The sequence below is a fragment of the Chinchilla lanigera genome, unplaced genomic scaffold, assembly GCF_000276665.1.
Source record: "Chinchilla lanigera isolate Chin_1 unplaced genomic scaffold, ChiLan1.0 scaffold00080, whole genome shotgun sequence".
NCBI classification, from domain to species: Eukaryota; Metazoa; Chordata; class Mammalia; order Rodentia; family Chinchillidae; genus Chinchilla; species Chinchilla lanigera.
Window position 1 is genome coordinate 2961444 of NW_004955481.1, and position 18836 is coordinate 2980279.

The 18836-nt window shown below is 40.1% G+C and overlaps 1 protein-coding gene and 1 long non-coding RNA gene across 4 annotated transcripts in view; one reads left to right on the forward strand and one right to left on the reverse strand.

The window, feature by feature from the left end:
* Positions 1-3190: 3190 nt before the first annotated feature.
* Positions 3191-18836, reverse strand: part of LOC102005256 — a 66928-nt gene continuing 51282 nt past the window's right edge. For both annotated transcript variants that reach the window (XR_263772.1, XR_001230937.1), the window contains one exon: positions 3191-3245. This is a non-coding gene — a long non-coding RNA (uncharacterized LOC102005256). The remainder of the gene's footprint in view (positions 3246-18836) is intronic.
* Tmigd1 (transmembrane and immunoglobulin domain containing 1) overlaps positions 15802-18836 on the forward strand; it is a 32480-nt gene continuing 29445 nt past the window's right edge. For both annotated transcript variants that reach the window (XM_013503461.1, XM_005402660.2), the window contains exons 1-2: positions 15802-15841; positions 16436-16544. The gene's annotated coding sequence lies outside the window, so the exon portion shown is untranslated. The remainder of the gene's footprint in view (positions 15842-16435; positions 16545-18836) is intronic.

The following is an 18836-nucleotide window of genomic DNA, read 5'->3' on the forward strand; positions in this document are numbered from 1 at the left end:
CTTTATACTTTATTATTATTTGCTTTTGTTTCTATTTCAAATAGAGTTTGCTCTTAATTCCTTGGAGTTTTTATCTTTGTAAGCTAGAGGGAAATGAAATGTGTTTATTGAAATTTCTTGAGATTTGTACTTAGGTAGGGCCATTCTATTAAAAAAAATTTTTTTCAGGGCTGAGGATGGAACCCAGAGCCCTGCACATGTGAGGCAAGTGTTCTACCACTGATCTACTCCTAGCTTTATTTTAAATTTTAGTTTGATCTAACTTCTAAGGCATAGATATGCTGCTGTCCAGTCATGAAGCCAGGATGGTGATTTTCATCTGTATTTCCAAAAAATAGTAGCCAACGTAAAACAGATAGATAGCACTTCTATTCCCATGAGGCAGGCAGGGTGGGAAACAGATACTTTCGCTTGTACATATCAGAAAACCTGACTCATTCTGGTTTAAACAATAAATGGAATTTCTTGGCTTGTATAACTGAGAAGGCCAAAGGAGAGAAGTCTGGATTCAGGCATAGCTTTTCCTGTGGGTCACCAAGCTCCTGCTTTCCTTTTATCCTTTGGCCCTGATTTTCACAATGTTTACTTTATTCTAAGTCTGACTCCCCTCGTGATTCCAAGAGGGATGCCAGGAGCTCCCAAAGCTACATACTTTCTCATTCACAATCAGCAAAGAAAACAGAGGATGTCCTTGTCCTGGCAAAATTGCCTAGTCTCACTCAGATTGGAGCAGTTTAGATTACATATCTACGCCTGAACAGATCACTATCGCTAGGGAAATGGAATATGCTGATTGGCAAGGCTTAGGATGGGAGCACTATTGCTGGGGCCAGGGATAAAACCTGATTTTCATGAACTACCTGGATCCACAAATGAAGATCAGGGCTTTTGGCAAGAGGGGCGTGAGGAATGGAAGCAGAGGAGACCATACTTTTTAAGGGTATATGTGTCATGTATAGGTAACGAGTAACTGGGATAGATTACTTCATTTCCAAATAACAGTCTTTCCCTCTTCCCATCTTTCTATTGCCTAAAATGCACAGAAAGGGAATCTTTGACTCTTAGGCTTTTCCCTCAATTAAAAGACAAATTCTCCAGAGAACTTGAGAATGTGACAGCTGATATTTAGAAATGGGGTGAGAAAGATGAGGATCCTCATCTTAGAGAACTCTTTTTCTTTTCATGGTACTAGAGATTGAACCAAAGGATAGCACTGTGCTATGTTCCCAGCCCTTTTTTATTTTCATCCTGAGACAAGAGTCTCACTAACCTGTCCCGGTTGGGTTTGAACTTTTGATCCTCCTGCCTTAGCCTCCAGAGTAGCTGGAGTTAGAGATGTGTGCCATCACATCCAACTCAAGAGCTTGCTTAACAGGTTGCTTGGGAATGAGGGCCCAGACAATTTCCATTTAGCAATGGAAAGCAGGTGAGGTGGGCAAAGAAACTAAAAGGGGAGGAGCCAGGTTGTCAAAATCAATAGTTCTAATGTGACTAAGGCAACAAGCAGAAGTCCCCCCTATGCAAACACAAAAAGGGGATCTTTGGCTTTGTTGCTTGGCTTCCAGAGAAAGAATGGAGCTCTAAGTAGTGCAAGTTCCAAGGAAGACTATACTGCTTGATATGGATGGTTCTCAGCCCTGGATACCTCTTAGAATAACCCAAGGAGTTTTCAAAAATACTGGTCCAATAGGAGATGGGGAATGGATGCCTAATGGGTATTGCCATCCTTCCATCCTTGAGGGATGTGTTCCAAGGCCCCCAGTGGATATCGGAAGCCATGGATAATACCAAGCTCTATTCACACTAATTTTTCCTATACATATATACCTATAATAAAGTTTAATGTTTAAGCACAGCAATAGATTAACAATAACAAAAAATAAAATGATTATAATAATGTGCCATAATAAAAGTTATACAAATGTGGCCTGTCTCTCAAACTATTGGCAAGTTTCCTTTACAAGCCACGACTTTTTTTTCAGTTTGAGGTACAACTGTGAAACTAGCATGAATTTTTCCCAGAGCTTCATACATGCTAGGTAGGTGCTCTATCATTGAGCTATACTCCAGCCCCAAAAGATTTCTTCTTACTATGCAATTTAGCAACCTCAGCATGTGGTTTCTTTTTTTTTTTCTTTCCTTAATAGAGAATTTTCACCATTTCACTTAAGGGAAGCAGTTTACTGATTCTCTTTAGCATATTTGAGTTGCCAGCATCCCTACTCTTCAGCTTTGGGGCCATTATTAAAAAATAGTAATAATAAGGTTTACTGAACACAAGTACTGTTTACTGCAACAGTGGATCTTATAATTCAGCTACTAAGTGACTAAAAGGTAGGTAATGTACACAACATGGATACACTGGAAAATGAATAATTCATGTCCCAGGTCTGATGAAGAAGGACAGTGTAAGATTCTATCACACTATTCAGAATGGTACCCAATTTAAAACTTACATATTGCTTGTTTCTAGAATTGTTCATCCTTGAGCTTGGCATGGTGGTTCATGACTATAATGCTAGCACCGTAGGAGGCTGGGGCAGAAGGATCACAGTTCGAGCCCACCCTGGGCAACTTGGTGACTTAGCAAGAACTTGCTGGAAAATAAAAAATAAAATAAAGAACCAGGGGTGTAACTCAGGAAAAAGGATCTAATTCAATTCCTAGTACAGTATCTCACACACAAAAAAGTTTTTTGGACCTTGGTTGACCATGACACTGGGAAGTGAAACCAGGATAAGGGAAGGAATTATCATATAGGGTTTTCTCTTAGGGTGAAAAGAATGTTGTGGAGCCAGATAGAACTAAATGCACAATACTGTGAATTTATCATTAAATTGTACACTATGAAATGTTTATTTATTTATTTTTTTTTGTGCTGGAGATTGAACCTGGGGCCTCACACATGCTAAGCCTGTGCTCTATCACTGAGCTATACCCCAGCTCTTAAAATAATGTTATGTCATGTGAATTTATCTCAAATTGAAGACAATAAATACTGGCTCCCTACATTCCCTGACAGGAGAGAGGGTAATAAAATGCACAGGTGAGTGTGAAGAATGTTAGGGAAAAAAAAGAAGATTGTAGGCAACTCTTGAGAAGTTAAGAAAATTTAAGAGAGTGTGTGTGTGTTTTGCAATGGGCTCAGCAACTTCCTCCTCAAAATGACATCAGTGAAATTTTACTATACCTTGCTTCTTAAAGCTTTTGTAGGAGTTGGGTTGGGGTTTCTTCTGGATGTGACTCTGTGAAGAGATGGGTTAAATACAGTTCACTTTTCCATGGGTTATACCTTATACCTATTTTACAGAATTGCCTAAGGCTGGCTTTAGAATCTAGCAACAAATTCAAATGGAGCCAACAATCTCTTGCCCAGCTGTAGAAAGGTATGCCCAGATCTAAAGATGTCTTCTAATAAAATTACAAGGAATTAGGACTGTGGACACTTGCATAAAAGACTCAAAACACAACTCATCCTCCCCAAAGCAGAAAAATTTTCAGTTGCTAGTGCTGTTCTGGCAGCCAGCAATTTCAGCCTGCAATTTTGATGAAAACACTTGCCCAGACTGAACTGGCATAAACAAAGTATATTTACATCCAGCCTGCTGGACTCCCTCTCAAGATCTACAAGCTAGCGCACCAGAGGGTGAAGAGACTGATGTATTTATAGGAACAGTCTATAGCCACCTCTCTTTTATAGGTCTGGGGGAAAATGATGCAAAGGGAATTACAGCCACGGAGAAAGCAGCAACGAAAATACTGCAACCCCATCCTAGAGCCAAAGTCCCTAAGAACCCTTGAGGGTCAGGGACACAGAACAAGGAAGTGGGTTTGCAAAATGATCCCCCACTCCTCAAGAAGCAATTACTACCTCATATGCTTAGTATAGAAAGGAAACACTCCAAGGAAGGAAGGAGCAGAGAATGAAGTCAGATAAAATAGTGTGAACTGGTGCAACCAACGGTAAGACGGAACTGGTAGAAATTACAGCAAATCTCTAGGGGCACCATCCCAGATTTTCTAGGCAAGTCTTCTAATGCATCTTCTTAACCCTGCCTCCATCCCTTACTTTTATTCCTTTCCCAGTGCTTCGTTCTGCTCTGCAAGGCCTTCTTTCCACGAGGTAATTTATCTAATAGGTCTTGATTAATCACAGTTTTTATACCGAGCCAAGTACAAGGCTCTGAGCATATAGCAGTGAAGAAAACAAAATTAAGAACAAATTAAGAAGACCCTTACCAGGTATTAAGCACTAAAAAGATTACAATATTCTCTTTCCAGAGAAAAATTCAAAATAAAATATTATTTTTAATGCCATAAACCCTTACCTACATGCTATCATTAAAATATTCTTTTTAGACTTAATGAGTATAAAATTCAGACTTCATTAACTAAAGATGAACATTTCTCTTGCTTTTATTCTCTCCATTCATGGGTGACCCAGCTACGGTCACTTACCACTTTAAAAAGTTGGGAGCGTAGCTCAGTGGTAGGGTGCTTTCTGCCATTTGTGAGGCCCTGGCTTTAACCCTTAACATTAAAAACAGCGACAACAAAACTTGTGGGAGGATGACTTATATTTCTGGCTACTATGGCCACTCTTCTCTTTCCTAATTTCTGATAGTCCCAATGGCGGTTTATGAGTGAAAGGAGGCTGAAACAGATATTGGGGGAGGAATTAGTAATTTTGAAAAGTGGCCACAGCCTGCTCACTATCGGTTTCTGTAGTGTAGTGGTTATCACGTTCGCCTCACACAGTCTCCTCACTGACCAGATCATTGTGTTATCCCACCAGGATGCGGAAGGAACTTTTGGTGGCTGTGTTTCAAGATGTGAAGAAAGTTTTGAGAACATCAAGATATCAGGCAGGCAGAATGGCTTTCATTTTAGGATGGATTACATAATCTTATACTACTGATACTGTCCAAAAATACAAAAATTGGGAGCAATATGACCCAAATCATGAAGATACATAGTTTCAGCAAACATGCCCTTACCACCCATATCCTTGAGTGCTAGAATTAGAAGTGCTTATTATTATTTTTTTTTTCTGGTACCCGGAATCAAACTCATGACCTTGTGCTTGCCAGGCAGGCGCTGTGCCGCTGAGCTAAATCCCACTTTTGTGTCTCTCGGGTATTAATTTACCTAAGCCATCCTCAAACCCATTCAGTCTAGGTTTTGACCAGAGTGACCTCTCAGACTAACTTCAGAAAGGGGAAGGGAGTACCTTTCTCAAGCAGGATTTTGTTGGGCCTCTTACTCAAAATCTCATCTAGGCTGCCTAGCAGGCCGACTCACCTTGCTAACTTGTTCACATTCTCTTTCTGTATTCTCCTTAGGTTACTTAATCTTTGCCTTTGGAATCCAACTCTGTTCAGTAAATCATTTTCTTAACTCTTCTGTCATTGTCCAGCTTTTAGTTTTGGAAGCTTTGTCTGTTTCTCTGCGATTCTCAAGATCTAAATCTAACTATTTTGACCAGTGGGAGCCATCTCAGAAACTCTCTTTTCCTTCCTGGACTTCACTAATTCCAGTATGGCTTTTCTCTGGATCTGCCACCCACCAAATCCTACCTGGTTTAACATTACTCATAGAGTTTATACTCTCTCGATTCTACTGATTCTGCTTCTTAAAATTGAATTCAGGTATCAGTAGAATCAAGAGACTATAAACTCTATGAGTAATGTTAAACCAGGTAGGATTTGTGTTTCCTTAACTTCTATCCAAAGAGCTATTCAGCAATATTCCCTGAAATTAACTGACCTGGAAATTTGTAAAATAGTTTTACATATATGATCACAAACTCACTCAAATGGTTAAAATGCTAAAACTGACTATCGAATGGTGAAAATGTGAAAAACAAAAACAAAAGCAGGGACTCTCATACATAGCTGGGGAGGAGGGAAGAGAGAATAAAATGGTAAAAACAAAACAGTGTAGAAAATCATTAAGCATTTTAAAATAAAGTCACACATATAACTCTCTGATGAGAACAATTCCACTGCTCATTTACCCAAGAAAAATGAAGATATATGTCTACAAAAAGATATATAGGAATGTTCAGGGGTCTGTGATGTAGTTCAGTGGTGAAGCATTCTCAGCATACACAAGGCCTTGGATTCAATCCCCAATACCCCTGTCCCCCAAAGTTTATAACCGCTTTATTAATAATAGTCCAAAACTGGAGGCAAACCAAATGTGATTTGATTTTTTAAATTGTGTATGTAATACAATGGTATAATATTTAGCAATAAAAAGAAATGAATTATGACAATGTGGCTGAATCCCAAACACATATTGAGCCAAAGGAGCCAGACACAGAAGAGTTCACATATTCCGTAGAATTCCATTTATAATAGGTATACCACGCAAAACTAATTTATGGCGATAAGAAAGAAATTCTAACAGTAATTGTTCGAGAGGACAGATTGACTGAAAGGAGGAATAAAGGAACTTTCTGGGATAATAAAAATATTCTATATTTCAATTAGGGTGCAAATACATTGATCAATATATTTGCCAAAATGCAACAAACTGCTCACTTAAAATCTGTGCATTTTACTGTAGATGAATCATCCCTCAATTTTTTAAAACAAAAAAAGATATGGGTACTCCCTCGCTCCTAGTAATCATTCAGAATGGTCAAGAGTGGCAGCAACACGAGTGTCTATAGACAGATAAGTGGATAAACAAAGTGTTTTACATACATACAATGGAGTATTGTTCAGCCTCAAAAAGGAAGAAAAATTCTAACATATGCTACAATAGGAATGAAGCATGAGGATGTTGTGCTCACTAAAAGAAAAATATTGTAAAACAAAATATTATATGCCACCCCTTCTGTGAGTTACCTGGTGGAGTTAAATTCATACAGAGAGTGGAATGATGGCAGCCAGGGACTAGAGGGAACAGGGAGTGAGGGCTAGGGAGTTACTGTTTAGTGATTATGGAATTTCAGTTTTGCAAGATGACCAGGGTTCTGGAGATGGTGAAGGTTACACAACAATGACTGTACTTAATACCACTGAACTGTATACTTAAAAGTGGTAGGGGCTGGGGATTTAGCTCAGTGGCACAACGCCTGCTTAGCAAATGCAAGGTTGTGAGTTCGATTCTTGGTACCAGAAAAAAAAAATTTAAAAAAAAAACAAAAAGTGGTTGAGACAGCAAATTTTAAGTTACCGCAGTAAAAAAAAAAAAAAAAAAAAGAGTATTGAAAAGAGTTGCATAGAGACTGACATTAAGTTACCCACTCTTTACTTTACCAAATAAGGACACTGAAAAACAGCAAACCACTCACCATCTACTACCACTTGCATGGTAGGATATTTTTTTAAACTAATAAAGTGTGAGGGACAGTCTCAGGATTAAAACAGTTTCTTCCCCCAGTAACATTGCACATGATCTCCTTTGCTGGTTTGTTTATTTGTCTTGAGACAGGGTCTTGTTATATTTACTCAGGCGGGTCTTGAACTTGCAATTCTCCTGCCTCAGCTTCCTTCCTAGCTGGGATTACAAGCATGCTCCACCACACCCAGCTATTCTTACTGTTCCTTTTTTCATCAGAGACTAATGATTAAAAAATTCTTTCCAATTAGCACCAGTTAAACTCCAGTACAAAATGGGCTGCTGATAGCACAGTGATAAAAGCCCTGCGCTCATTAGACCATTATTTTGATCCAATATGACACTTCCTGTATCCTTAAAGCAAGCTTTCATTTAAGTGTAGAAGTGCAAAATGTTCCACAGACCGTTACTGAAATAAGGACTCACCACTCAGCAGAGAATGGGTGATGGGTGGGGAAAGATGACATCCTCACCCTGACATACATTCAGATAGTGCACTTGTGGCTCCCCGCACCTATGTTCTAATGTGCATGGCTTTAATAAAACACAGCTTCGCCACCAATAGCTTATGCAACTGTGGCTTCCCAGCAGGCAGGAAGTGAAGAAACCCAAGCTTGATACAACTCAGAGACTGAGTCTGTGTAGTGGTGGGAAGATAGCAAGGTAGTAAGGGGACTGGGGGCATGGCTCAGTGGTAGAGTGCTTGCTTTGCATGTGGGAGGCCTTGGGTTCAATTCAAGTATACCCCTCCTCTCCCCAGTTAATAACTATGAGAGCACAAAGAAATTTCAAGTTGGTCCCAAGGCTCGACCTTTGCTGTGGAGTCCCAGAACATTCTAGAAATCTATGCAGTGACTAAGCCTCATATGTCTGTTAAGTAGTAGTGAGGAACAAGTATACAGACATTGCAATTTAAGGTGGCTTAAGAGTTCTCAGGATCTACAGAGTCTTCTCACTGTATATTCTTTAAGTAGCGTTAAAATTCTTTGTTAAATTAATATGACAAAATTCCTTAATGGTATATCAAAATTATATATTTGAAATGCAAGACATAGTTGAATGAAATCAGAGTCATATGGCTAATATGATACTTCAGGTATCTATCTATCTACCTATCTATCTGATATCTATCTAATATCTAGCTATCTTCAAATATATTTTCTATGTTGTTCCTCTCCCAGGTAATTATTTGTAATATCAGGGAGTATTTGATGGGTTGAGACATTTTTAAAGACAACTACATACTTTCAGAAAAATGGCCAAGAAGTCCAAAAAAACCTATGTGTGTTACTAGAGATTGAACTCAGGACTTTGTACATGCTAGGTAAATGCTCTTTCACTGAGTTACACCTTTGGCTGATATACACAAGAAGACTTTTTATGTCCCTCCATGGGCATTTTCTTTTCACTGTGCTCAAGTTCTTTTACCCTATACCAAGTTGTGCGCTCATGCAGATACCCTCTTCATCCTGCTTGGGCTCTGACACTAGCACTTGGATACCCTTATGCATGGACACCTTCTTCATCTGGCTCAAACTCTTGCACTCTGCACTAAGCCACTGCCACTCCCTCACGTGAACATCCTCCTTCCCCTGATCAGCCTCCCACTTTTGCACTGAGGCAGCCCTCCAACACAGGTACTGTATTCTGCTCAGATTCTGGGATGACATGCTTGGTTACTCCCCTGCATGGATGCCCTCTCTGTACTATTTAACACTGGTAGATTCTAACATCTTGTGCTGGGCCACACCACCACATGCATGTTTACCTTAGTTTGCTTGGCAGCTCTTCTTCCTTATTTAAATATGTGAGTCTGTTATGGTTTGTGTCTGTGTGTCCCCCCAAAGCCTGCCCCCATGTGGCCATGGGGCAGGCTTTTAGAGTTTGGTTGATTATGGGTATGAGAGCTACACCAGCCCTGGGGTGGATAGTTTGCATATGTAAGGGAGAGGAAGAGGCTGCTTGTGGCCATTCCTCCCTTTTAGTGCTTGTTGCTTTTGCTGTGTTCTGCTGCCATGAGCTGTAGCCCTCTGCCATGTGCCACTCTGCCTTGTAACCTGCCAAGTATGGACTGAAACCTCTACAAACTGTAAGTGAAATAAACCTTTCCTTCCTTAATTTTGGGTGTAAAGTATTTTGTCCCAGCAACGAGAGAAAAGTAACCAAGACAGAGTCCTAACTTGTAATATCTGTAATTGTTTTGCCTCATGCCTGGATTTATTCCTTACTTCATGAGTGAGTATATTTTGTCCATTCCCTAATTTTTCACTGGACTACATAATCAGGCAACTTTTCTAAAAAGTGTTTCTTTTCTAAAAAGTGCGCTTGACCTGAGGTAAACTTTTGCATGTTTGAGGTTATTTTTTATTGCCTTTATACACAAGTGGAAATTTAGCTGGGTATAAAATTGTTGGCTCACACTTTTTCTCCTTTGAACTCTGTAAACACATTGCTCTGTAATCTTCTGGCATAGACCACTGCTGTGAATTGTTTGAATCCAGCTTTATCTTATTACAAATGACTTGGGTTTTCCTACAGTCTCCTGTAGGGTCATTTACCTAGCTTTAATCATTTCACGTAGCTATGTCATGTTTCTATATCTCTTTGCTAACTTTTCACATAATTCAATGTATCCTTTAAATTCATAGATGCTTCATTTCATGGAAGTGAACATTCATCTTCAAATACTCTTATCCTTCATTTGCTTTATTCTGCACCTCAAAGACATTGAATATATATGATGAATTTCTGTTGTTGTTATCAATGTGTATTATTTCTGTGACTGCAAAATTTTATATAGATGTAAGATAATAATAATTATTATAGGTATTATTATCCAACTATAGGAATTTTTTTTAGTATAGATCTCAGGTAACAAAATCTTTGTGAATGATCTTTACTGTGTGCGTGCGTGCACATGCATGTGAATGTGTAGACTCTGATATAGGAGGTTGAGATGAAAGAAAACTCAGTAACTAATTTATTTTCCAAGAAATACAGTGATCAGGCAATAATTAGAACTAATATTTATTTATTTATTTATTTAATTTTCTGACAGTGCTAGGGATTGAACCCAGGGCTTTGTGCAAGCTGGGTAAGTGTTCTACCACTGAGATACATACCCTGCCATAGAACTTGTTTTTTTGGTTTTGTTTTGTTTTTGTTTTTGTTTTTTTGGTTTTTTCTCCGGTACCGGGAACCGAACTCACGACCTTGCGCCTGCCAGGCAGGCGCTTTGCCGCTGAGCTAAATCCCCAGCCCCAGAACTTGTTTTTTTGGGATTAAGCCTAGGGGAACTTGACCACTAAGCTACAGTCCACCCTGAGATACATACCCTGCCATAGAACTTGTTTTTTGGGGATCAAGCCTAGGGGAACCTGACCACTAAGCTACAGCCCAGCCTTTTTTATTTTGAGACAGGTTATTGCCAAATTTTTCAGACTGGCCTTCAACCTGCGATCCTCCTGACTCAGCCTACTGAGTAGCTGGAATTACAGGCATAAGCCACCGAACCAGATCATAGAACAAATTTATATGTAATACTTAGTTATACAAAGCAAATCCATAGGCACTTTCCATATACTGGCTCACTTAATTCTCACAATAACTATATAAAATAAGTGTTATGCCATCCTTTATAGTGAGGGGACTAAGTTACTCTCAAGTTGCATTAGTACTAAATAGTAGAGTACATTTGGAACTTGAATTTCCAAAATGATGTTCACACAGTAGTCCACTGTATTTTCTTTTACTCATTTTCTGTCATGATAGGGAGTCCTAAGGAAAAAAAGAAATGTATATGGCTCCAAATGGTATTCACATTTTAAGAAGTCAAACCTGTTGGTTCTTAAATGGCTGGACTACATAATCAGATAACTTTTCTAGAAAGTGTTTCTTTTCTAGGGTCTCCAACAATAATTACCTTTACAATAATGTATATTAAAATTGTAAAATATATGTGCTGCAAGCCTTCTCTGAAAAGTACTTTTTCTTTTTTTTTGTCTTTTTGAGACAGGGACTCACTCTGCAGTTCAGGCTGGCCTTGAGCTCACTTTGCAGCCCAGGCTGGTCTCGAACTTGCAACGATCCTCCTGCCTTAGCCTCCCGAGTGCTGGGGTTACAGGAGTGTGCCACCACGCCCGGCTTCCAAAAAGCAATTTTTAGCTACTGTCATCAGTTTCTTTTTTCAACTTCACCTTAGTTCTTTTTGCTGAATGCACCAAAAGGCACTTTGGCTCGGTATATATAAAGCAAAATGCATTGTTGTATCCTGTAATAACATTTTCTTCCCCTCGCTTCAGTAATTGACACTTCTGTGCTCCCTTGCTTTCTAGACACCATCACTTGTCAAGGCTTCCTGTATCTGTCTTCTGTTACATCATTCTTCTGCCTCTGCTCCTTTCCCTTCACAATTTCCCTACCCCAGTTCAATCTCTTAGTACCACTGGCCTGGACTGTTACATTGCAGGGATAACTGACTGCTCTCCTTTTCCTCATCTTTCTACCCTCTTTTCTCCTTTTATCTCATATATAGGCCCAGGTTTGTCCTTCTAAACTAGTTGTTCTCCAATCCCTTTGGAAAGCACACTCTTCTCAATAAAAAATGCTTGGGCCTCAACTACTAGTATATGTATTTATTTCTGGATCACGTGAACATATGACTGAATGTATATGTACATTGCAAATTGTGTACATATAAAAACATGAAATTAAAAAGAAGTAGAAATGAAAATAACTTTAATTTAAATTTTTATTTGGTTTCTTAGAGGTCTAAACATTTTTGTTCTCCCTAGAATTGGACACGTTCCACTGTTTTTTAAAAATATTGGTTGAACAATTAGTCATGTAGTGATTCACAAGCATGTTCTAATTTCAGTTTATTTTGAAAATAAGTTTTAATTACCATCATGCTGACAAAGACATTCTCAAAGTTACAAGTACCAAATGCTCCATAAGTGTATTACTAAATCCTAATACCCATTTCCACCTGACAGATTACTAAAATTGTAATATTCAATTTCTTTGGAAATTCAGCCAATAAGTTCAGTGATGTTAAAGAGGTATTCTTGCAAGCTAATAGAAATCTATCGTAAATCTGTGTCTGAAATACTAATAAGTTAAAACCTCCAAGGTTTTAAAAGTATATGGATATAAATGTTTCATAAGTAATGATACAGTTATATAATTTTGAGGAAGAAACTAGTGATAGAAACATTTTCAGGCATCCATTTTTAAAATGCTTTCTCATTGTCAATGAGTCCTTGGTTGATCAGCATTGCATGTCTATATCTGTTTTCATGAGAAGCCACTTTGAAGATATCAATATGTAATACAACAAGCATGTTAATTCCCTACCACTTTGTTTGTAACTCCATACTGTCTGTACTGTTCCTTTGCTATTTTGTAAAATGTTGCCTGTCTGTTAATATTTTCCTCCTTTTATTTTTAAAATTAAAAAAAATAAATAAATAAAATGCTTTCTCAATAAAAAGAATTTCTTTGTAAAAGCAGCTACTTTTTGTTCACTGTGGAACACTGTCTTTTCCTAAAATGTACTGATGATATGTATTTATTATTTTAAGATCTAGTAATATCATAGTTTGTTGTTGGTGTTGGCGGCAGTATTGGGGATCAAACCCAAAGCTTGATGTATGCTAGGTAAGTGCACTGCTGCTGAGCTGCAACCCTAGCCCAGTAGCAGTTTTTTCATTAAAAAGTCATTTGTCTTAACAGAAAAAGGTCAAAAACTTTGGAACACTAGTATTTTTGTGAGAGAAAAAAATGTATAATTTGCCTTTAACCCGACAATTCTCTTAAATCTTTCATCTCCAAATGACTTGTGAACCTGTTGATAAAATTGATTTTTCAGGGTATCTCCCCATCTCCTAACACAGTATAAAGAGCCTGCTGTGTGTGTGTGTGTGTGTGTGTGTGTGTGTGTGTGTGTGTTGGGGGGTGCCAGGAATTGAAACCAAGGCCTTGCAAATGCTAAGCGTGGACTCCATCACTGAGCTATGTCTTCAGGCCCTGCCTCTAGTATTTAAAGGTCCTTTTATGTGTTTTTCTTTATTTGCTTGTCTTTATAAATGTAATCTGAATGACACTCTGCGGCACACAAATTCAAGAGCCTCCTCTTACCGTTTATGATGCTTAACCTCATGGACAGACAAGCGAGGATACAAATATTACTCCAAATAGCAGCTATCAGTAAAGTTCAATTATTTTGAAAAAATAAATAGAAAATATAGTATTTTTTATGTAGCCCAGAGCGGCATCTTATACATTTCCAGGAAAGAGCACATACACCCTCTTCAAAGACCACTGTTCTACAGCACCACTTAGGTTGCTCTACCCTCCTGCCAGCAAACCCTCCTGATCTAGCTGTTGTCCATTTATCCACTGATAAACCCAAACTCTTTCTTGATAGCACCACTGCCCCAGTCCCTACAGCCTTCTCCTTGGCACTGTTGAGCCCTTCATAACCACCCATCCTGTACGCATGGGGGTGCCTCTGCTCCTGCGCTGAAGGAGCAACCTTGGCCTCAGACAGCCTTTCTGCTGGGCACAGGCTGACCTCAGGATCTTATTTCTGTGTTGTGGTTTTTCTTCTTTGTGTCTTCATTTCTCAACACTTTGGTTGAATCCAGAATGAAAAATAATAAGAGCAAGTCCTACAGAGCTCACTCCTTGCCTACTGGGTCCAATAAATGTTAATTCATTTCATCCTCATAACTCTGTGAAATAATACTATTAACATCCCCATTTTACAAAAGATGAAACTGAGACAGAGGTTAGTATCATAACATCTCCAAAGTCACTAACTGCAGGAGGTAGAAGTGAATAGGTTTGACCCTAGACAGTCTAATTCCAGGGACAATTGGCCCTGCCTCAGGCCAGCTTGTCATGGCTAATTGTGGTAAGGGTGGATATGCATTTCTAAACCAGCTTGCAGCCAACAGCATGGCAAGTTAAATACATCATATTACAGTGATACATGCATACCCATGTCTATAGTAATGGCTTTATAATAGCTAAATCCTTGAAGCAGCCTGAACATCCATCAACAGATGAATGGGTAAAGAAAATATGGTATTTACACACATTGGCGTACTACTCTGCCACAAAGAAAGATAAACTTGAGTCATTTGTAGGAAAACAGATGGACCTCGAGACCATAATGTTGAGTGTAATAAATCAGGCACATGAACTTAAATATTGCATTTTCTTGTACGAGAAACCCAAAGTAGAAATAAATGAATGAAATAAAAGACACAACAGGAGGTAGGGAAATAGATCTTTTTCAAATGGGAAGGGGACCAAGAGGTGAAGGAAGTGGGGAGGGAGGGAAGGGAGAAGGAACATAAAGAGAATTAAGATGTGTCATGTGCATATACCAACTCCCCATGATGAATGTAATCATTCTGGACTGCAAACATGTACTAATAAAAATAAAAAATGAATAAATAAAAAAGGAACAGGATGGGGACCAGCTATAGGTCCTAAGCACATGCCCTCATGACCCACTCCCTTCAAACAGGCCTCACCTTCTATTTCCATCCCCTTCCTCAACAATGCCCTCGATTATGATCTCCTTAATGGACTACTCCACTGATGAAGTTAGAACTCTCATACACCAATCACTTTACAAAAGGTCATCCAGCAACCAAACCTTCAACACAGTAGCCTTTTGGGGGGACATCATATCCAAACTATAGATCAATGTAATGGAACTGAGTCTCTAGAACTGAGCTCTCCCATTGTTTTTTTAGTTGATTCATTTCAACAAGAGTGCCAAAACCTTCAGTGGGGGAAAAGGGGTGTTTTCAACAAATTCTGATGGGTGAACTTGATAGTCATATGCAAGGAATGGATTGGACTCCTATCTCAGAGTGTTACGGGAACAAAAGGGTCATATCCCATGGTGACAGAGAAGGAAGCAGACAGAGGAGGTAGGGTGCAACCAAATTTATTTAAAAGATATAAAGGCAAGGAAGTAAAGTTCCCACTAGCTGGGCGGGGGTTCTAAGAAGGATACCCACAAGGGCTTTTTGTCTAGGGACTTTAAAGGGATTTTTAGAAGGCAGCTAGGGCTGTTGTGTAGGTAATATAATCTCTACCCTGTAAGTTGATTATATATTTTTTAATGTCGAATCTATGTAATGTTCCTTTGGCGCTGTTATGGTTGATACATTGTGTCAACTTGGGGAGTCTAGAGGTTTGGCTAAGTGACTCAGCAGGAAGCCAGGGTGCTTACTTTGTATACATCCTGAACCCGTGGAAGAGGAGGGCAGGGAAATTGTGTGAGAGCTACACTCCCCTTAGGTGGGGGTAGCCTGTTTACAACGTAAGGGAGGGAAAGAAGCTGCTTGCCAGGTTCCTCCCTTTTGCTCTGGCTGTTTGCTGTTCGGCTGCCATTCCCCCCTTTGCTGTTGTTGCTTTGCTATCTTCTGCCTCGGAGCCAGCCAAGTACGGACTGAAACCTCCACAAACTGTAAGCTAAATAAACCTTTCCTTCCTTAATTTTGGGCGTTGGGTATTTTGTCTCAGCAACGAGAGAAGAGTAACCAAGACAGGCGCCCATTCAGGGACCATGCATCCTTGAGCCAGTGGCCTGCCTGATCATTCTCTGAGGAGGTCTCAGACAGGGGAAGGACACCTAGCAGATGTTTTTATAAGATCTCTGGTGGGTTGTGGCTCAGCAGATTCTATTTTGGGCTTCCTGACTCCATTTGGGGGCGGCTGTCCTTACTGTCTAATAGAATCTTAACTCCTGTCTCACTGATTCCTGTTACAAAACTATATGCCACAAAATGGATACTAATGGTTCCTGAGGCTTTGGGGGTTTTATCCCCAGCACTGAGAGAAAAAAAATACTGATGAGCACCAGATTAAGAGATGGATAAGGCAAAGTATGGGGCAAGGGATACAGAGCTTCCACAAGTGTCACCCTCCAGGAACTGCCACATGCTCAGCTATCTAGAAGGTCTCAAAACCTTGTCCTGGTCCTTTTGGGGTTTTATGGAGGCTTTTTATGTGGGCACAACTGATGAAATCACTGACCACTGATGACTGACCTATCTTTCAGTCCTTTTTGCCTACCTTCATCCATGGAGGTGGGATGGGGGATTGAGGCCAAGAAGTCCCAACCTCTGATCCTGCTTTGGTCCTTCCTGTGACCCGCCTCCATCGTGAAGGTAACTAGACTTTCTAGATACCAGTCATTTCATTAGTACATAATGGATATTTATCACTTTGAAGATTCCAGGGATTTTAGGAGTTGTATGTGAGGAAACAGGGAGGAAGACCAAATATGCATTTCATAATATCACGAAAAACAGCTGCTATTATGTGTACATCCTAGAAGATACTTCCTTTTTGCATATGATATGCTGAGTGTAAATCTGCTTTTGGAATGTGTGTTTTACAAATATGAGGAAAAAGTATACAGTGACACTTTATTCCATTTATCATTGCAGACGTGTGCTATCGGAGAAGATATTTTTCATCTACAATGATTATAGTGTGAGAAAAAAGTATGTTAAAGGCAATACTGACAGAACCTGGCCATATATTTATTTTATTTATTTATTTTTTTTAAAATGTATTTATTTATTTATTTTCCAGTACCAGAAATCAAACTTACAATGTCGCACTTGCCAGGCAGGCACTGTGCCACTGAGCTAAACCCCCAGCCCTTTTATATTTTTGTGGTTCTGGGGATGAAACCCAGGGCCTTATGAATGCCAAGCAAGCACTCTACCACTAACCTACATGCCCAGTTCAGCCCATAAGTTCAGCAAAGAGCCGTGTTACTACAGAAGTAAAATGTCAAGCCACATGCTGCTTCCTTTACAGAGAACAAATAACAGACAGCATGTGCCCTGACCCTGAACTGGAATTGACATTTGTATATATCATCAGCATAACTATGAGACGTCTTCTCAGCATGTTGTAAGAATAAATGGGCAATGAGAACAATACCGTGCTTTCTACAAGGAGGCCTACTGTCTATTGGGGTACTCTCGTCAAGTTTTTTTAGAGGAAGTGACTTAGAGTATTTCTTCATTGATCTTGAAATGCCTGTAGGAAGGAAGGGAGGGAGGAAGGAAGGAAGGAAGGGAGGTCCCGGGGCGGGGGGGAGGAAGGAAGGAATGAAGGAAGGAAAGGAAGGAAGGAAGGAAGGAAGGAAGGAAGAAAGAAAGAAAGAAAGAAAGAAAGAAAGAAAGAAAGAAAGAAAGAAAGAAAGAAAGGGAAGAAAGGCCTGTAGAGCTATTTCTCTCTTCTCAAGTGGATTATTGCAGGTCTCCGTTCACATTCTGGCATGGCCTGAACTTACACTTCAGGATGATGGAGTAACAAATTTTATAATTTGAGAGTGGGAATAAACTAGCAAAATTTCTTAGGAAGATGCAAACTGGGGAGGAATGGGGGCAGAGGGGGCAGGTGCCTGTGTGGTGGGTGTCAGAGTTCAGCTCCTTGAAGGGGTTAGGAGGGACGTCCCAAGGAAGGGTTGAGGAGGAAAGAGTGGGGGATGACATCAGGAGAAAGCTGCCCCAGGCTGTCTCACGGGATCAAAGGTTTGTGGGGGCGGGGGAACAGCTGGGTCTCCAATAGGTAGACCACTGTGCTGGCTGGGGAGGTGGCTGTTGGCACCAGGCCTTGGTAGGCAGGAGGTGAAGTCCTCACAGAAGTAAGGGGAGGCTGGACTTGGCACTGTGCCTGACACAAGGCTTGGTGCATCTCCCCAGCCTTCAGCTTTGCCTTTTTTTCTTTTTGTGGTATTGGGGGTCAAACCCAAGGCCTTGTGCATGAGAGGCAAGAGCAGCTTTGCTTTCTGAGTCCACTTCTTGGGGTAGGGACCCTCCTCCCCTCCAACTTTAGTGTTCTCTGACACACCTACCTGTGGCCAGGAAGGGAAGACGAATCAGTGCCTGAGCCTAGGAGAACCTAAACACTGGAGAGAGTTCATCTTAGTTTCTGGGACTTGCATTCATTTCCCTTGTATCCACATAGGGGTAGCACGGAACTCCCATTACATTATCTTTCCATCTGTGAATTATTGGTTGGGGGTCAGCCTGCCTTTCAGACCGACTGCTGACTGTCAAGGAATTCCTGAGCTTTCTACAGTTCTGTAGTGGCTGCACCCTCACTGGCTCCTGTGACATAGATAATTCGTTTACAGAAAGTTCAGGAGCCCTGGAAAAGAGAAGGAATAAGACGACAGGAGGAAGACAGAGACGGTAGAATGGAAGAATCTCACTTCAATTCTAATCCGTACTTCTGTCCTTCTATCCCCACAGTCTCAGGACAGATCGAGAACACAATGTTCATCAACAAAATGAAAGATCAGCTGTTGCCAGAGAAGGGCTGTGGGCTGGCCCCACCTCACTACCCCACCTTGCTTACAATGCCTGCCTCAGTGTCTCTGCTCTCAGGCATCAGCGTGGACATGGAGTCCCCATAAAAGTAAAATGTGCCTTTTGTTT